At 48.6% G+C, this 4,872-nt stretch overlaps 1 pseudogene; it reads left to right on the top strand.

Annotated features, from left to right (window-relative positions):
• On the top strand, positions 268-1,997 carry Gm5855 (predicted gene 5855; annotated as a pseudogene).

Genomic DNA, 4,872 nt, shown 5'->3' with positions numbered 1-4,872 from the left:
TGTGAGCATGTGTGTGTGTGTATGTGTGCATGTGTTTGTGTGTGTGTGCATGTGTGTATGTGTGTGTATGTATGTGTGAATGTGTATATGTGTGTGAGCATGTGTGTGTGTATGTGTGCATGTGTTTGTGTGTGTGTGCATGTATGTATGTGTGTGTGCATGTGTGTATGTGTGTGTATGTGTATATGTGTGTGAGCATGTGTGTGTGTGTGTAAGAAGAGGAGGAAGAAGAAATCAGAAAGCACAAACGTTAAGATGTTGGGGGAGAATGCTGCTCCGGTACAGGGTCGCGCTCGCGTCTGTCCTTAAAGCTCTCCTCTGTGTCCACAGCACCCTCTTTCCTTCCTTCGCAGAGATCCTACTGCCAGAAGCTCGCCATGTCTATTCTCAGGATCCACGCCAGAGAGATCTTTGACTCCCATGGGAATCCCACTGTTGTGGTCGATCTGTACACCACAAAAGGTCTCTTCCGAGCTGCAGTGCCCAGCGGTGCATCCACTGGCATCTCCGAGGCCCTAGAACTCCGAGACAATGATAAGACCCGCTTCATGGGGAAGGGTGTCTCATGGGCTGTTGAGCACATCAATAACACTATTGCGCCTGCTCTGGTTAGCAAGAAAGTGAGTGTTGTGGAGCAAGAGACGATTGACCAGCTGATGATCGAGATGGATGGCACAGAGAATAAATCTAAATTTGGTGCAAATGCTATCCTGGGAGTGTCCCTGGCTGTCTGCAAAGCTGGTGCCATGGAGAAGGGAGTGCCCCTTTACCGCCACATTGCTGACTTGGCCGGCAACCCTGAAGTCATTCTGCCTGTCCCAGCTTTCAATGTGATCAACGGTGGTTCTCATGCTGGCAACAAGCTGGCCATGCAAGAGTTCATGATCCTGCCTGTGGGGGCATCCAGCTTCCGGGAAGCCATGCACATTGGAGCAGAGGTTTACCACAACCTGAAGAATGTGATCAAGGAGAAGTACGGGAAGGATGCCACCAATGTGGGTGATGAGGGTGGATTCGCATCTAACATCCTGGAGAACAAAGAAGCACTGTTGCTGCTCAAGACTGCAATGGCAAAGGCCGGCTACACTGACCAGGTTGTCATCGGCATGGATGTGGCCGCCTCCGAGTTCTACAGGTCTGGTAAGTATGACCTGGACTTCAAGTCTCCGGATGACCCCAGCAGGTACATCACGCCCGACCAGCTGGCTGATCTGTACAAGTCTTTCATCCAGAACTACCCAGTGGTGTCCATCGAAGATCCCTTTGACCAGACAACTGGGGCGCCTGGCAGAAGTTCACGGCTAGTGCGGGCATCCAGGTGGTGGGTGATGACCTCACAGTGACCAACCCTAAGCGGATTGCCAAGGCCGAGAGCGAGAAGTTCTGCAACTGCCTCCTGCACAAAGTGAACCAGATCGGCTCCGTGACCGAGTCCCTGCAGGCGTGTAAGCTGGCCCAATCCAATGGCTGGGGCGTCATGGTGTCCCACCGATCTGGGGAAACTGAGGACACTTTCATCGCAGACCTGGTGGTGGGGCTCTGCACTGGGTAGATCAAGACTGGTGCCCCTTGCCGATCTGAGCGCCTGGCCAAGTACAGTCAGATCCTTAGAATCGAGGAAGAGCTGGGCAGCAAAGCCGAGTTTGCTGGCAGGTCCTTCAGGAACCCCCTGGCCAAATAAAGCATGGACTGGAGATCCCTGGAGCCACCAGCTGCGAGGTCCTCTGTCCCTGATGTCATCCAGGCAGCTCAAGGCCAGCCCAGTGCGTGCCCCTCCCATGTCACTGCTTCCTTAGGCATCCACACCTGACCACCAGAATCCCTGCTGGAGACCCAATTTGCAATCATGTGATTGGTCTGAATCATTGTTTCTGTCACCTGACTTCCCAGCTAGTGTCTGGAGCCCTCGGAACTCCAGTGTAATCTCTAGGGTGCCCACCATCAAGAACCCCCCCTCCCCCAGTGGTTTACATGCAAAAATAAAAGCCGCAGAAGTCAAAAAAAAAAAAAAAAAAAAGATGTTGGGGGAAAGAAGGAAACAGGGCAAGTGGGTGGGTTTTACTGCCCGTGCCAGTGCCCAGGTTATGGGCATGGGGACTAGGGTGGGTCTAAACAGAGAGTGCACGCTAGTCTCAGTTCCAGAGAATGGTGTCAATCACCTAAACACTTGATCCCCAGGTGAGCGGAGGCAGGCGATGCCTCACAGGGCCAACTGGAGCTGGAAGAGAATCCACTGATAAAGAAATGTCTACGCAGAGCAAGGTCATTAGCGTGGATAATTACCATACCCACTCGGCTTTTATTTGCGTCCATGCAGTATCTTCAGAAAAGGAATTTTAAAGCAGTTGAACTTCCAGGCATTCCTCCCGTGCACATTTTAAAACTGCCTGAGGTTTCTATCTTTTCAGATATTTACCATTCTCTGTTAAGAAAACGCCTTCCCTGAAATGCAGACTGCTAGGGAAACTTATCTTCCCCTTCCGTCTTCTCGAGAACGCAGGCGATTAGCCACGGAGCCCTTCCGGGTCTAGCGCCAGGCGTCACACACCCCAGCTATGTGGAGGCCATTTGAATGGAACTGCAGAATAATATGCAGAAGAGACAAGCCAGCTTCCCACTGTCCTGGTTAAACGCTGGTCAGAGGTTCTGACGGTGGCCGGGCAGTCCCAGGGCCCCTGAGTGATCACCATCTTCTACTATATCCCAGTGACTCTCCAGAAGGTCTTAGAACTTTGGGGTATTTTTGTTTTGTAAGAAGCAGGAGACGTTTGAACCTTTTTAAATCCAAACACTGTGGGGGAATTCCACTATGCACTTCCAATCTTTAATACATAGGCTGCACTTTCCACACGCCAGGTTTTATAACTGTTGGCTTATTGAATTGCCACAACCCTGTAAGGAAGTATTCTTTTCACTTCTATTCATGGTGAAGAAACAGAAAAAGTGGAGTTCGTTGCCCAAGTCAACACAGCTAGTAAGTAAACCACACAGCTGTGCCCTGGACGCAGGCACATTCTGAAGCGTTTGTTGGTATGAAGTGGAGGCCTTGGGGCCCCTACCTACCTCCCCTGGATAGTTCTCTCCTTTGCTTTACAGAACACACTGGCTCTATACAACAGAGCCCAGAAAGCCAATTCTCCAGTTCAACTTTCCTCTTTAAGGCCAAGGAGAAAGACCCAAAGAGGTAGGCTGACATTCCTAAAGTCTCAGAAGAGAAAAACAAAGGTCACTTACATCTTCCCTAAGACCTCCAAGATACTGCCCTCCAGTAAGCCAGCCGTGGGTGGGGGGTGAGGTGGGAGAAGAAGACATGCAGTGAGCAAGTATAAGGACCTCAAAGAACTCAAATAAATGCAGGAGTCTGAAGAACGGCTAGGCGATCAAAGAGTGCTTGAGGGGGAACCCAAATTAAATCAATTATGTCTTGCACTTCCTCCTGCTTATTATATGAAGCTTAGAAAGGGGTAATGGAAATGAGATCCAACTCATAAATTACAGTCATCCATTCATTCCACAAATAATTACCAGGAGCTTACCGTGTCACAAATGATTTGCATATGGGCATGCCCCTTGTGTCACTTCCAAGGTACCTGGGCACAGAAGAGAACAAGAGACGTCCCTGTCGTGGTGGAGCTTACACTCTGCCAAATGTAGGAGGATCAATAACCCTGCGTACCAAGCAATGGTCTTCCAAAGTACACATGCTGGTCTGTAACTTAACCTTAGGGCTGAGCACCTTTGGGCCCTGGAAGGCCAAGCAAGAGGATGGGTGGCTTAGAACAAGCTATTACTGTTTCTGGCATGTTTTGAGAACCGTGAAGGATGCTTGTGAGCACATGTGCATGTGTGTTTGTGTGTTTGCAGGAGGGAGGGGGAGAGAGAGAGAGAGAGAGAGAGAGAGAGAGAGAGAGAGAGAGAGAGAGAGAGAGCTCATGCATATAGAGTGAGGTGCACTTGGCAGCGTGGGCAAGTGAGGAAGCCAGAGGTTGATACTAAGATATCCTCCTCAATTGTTTCTGTGCGATATATTTTGAGACAGGGTCTCTCACCGAGCGTGAAACTCTGTTTCTTCCAGACTGTTGGACAGCGATCCCCCTAGGACCTGCCTGTCTTTGTCCCACCGTGTTCGTGCTTTAAGAGTGAGCTGCATACCCAGCTTTTTAAGTGTGTGTTAGGGATGCAGACTTAGGTCCTGATCCTTGTGCAACGGGTACTTCATCCTCTGAGCCACATCACCAGCCCTGTTAAAGGCATTAAAAAAAAAATTACTACAACAGTTAAAAACTCTCCACCTTATTTCAAATACATGAGCTAAATGAATGCTACATTTTTGTGTTTGATTCCAAGGAATCATACAGAAGACATTTCAGAAATTGATAACAATGATTTCTGGTTCAGCTAAACAGGCAGTGGCTTGTTACCACGAACGGAAACTCTACTGTGCAAGCTGCAAATTCACTTCTAACGCTTTGTGATAGAAAGTGTAATAATGATGGAGAGATGGTTCGGTGGCTGCTGTTCTTTCCGAGGGCCTGGCTTGGATTTCCAGCACCCTTGTCACCAGCTCAAGGGGACCCAACATCCTCTATGGCCTCCTCAGATTCCCGAAGTCACATGAGTAGACATGTGCACACAGGCACAGGCATAGACACAGACAGACCGACAGACATTTAAAAAAGAGTTTAATAACAAAAATCTGCTGACTAGTGTTATATTTTATGTTGACTAAATTACTCATCTAGAAACGGTTGCTCTAAAATTACTGAAAATTGTGCTTGAAGAAATAAAGATAATTCTTTTCAATTTCACAACAACAACTACAATTTAGAAATTTCCTAGTCTTTGGAGATGAACTAGTGAGAACTTTGTTCC

This window comes from Mus musculus, chromosome 3, assembly GCF_000001635.26.
Source record: "Mus musculus strain C57BL/6J chromosome 3, GRCm38.p6 C57BL/6J".
Lineage (NCBI taxonomy): Eukaryota > Metazoa > Chordata > Mammalia > Rodentia > Muridae > Mus > Mus musculus.
The sequence above is the reverse complement of the archived record's forward strand: the minus strand, read 5'-3'. Positions and strand labels throughout refer to the sequence as shown.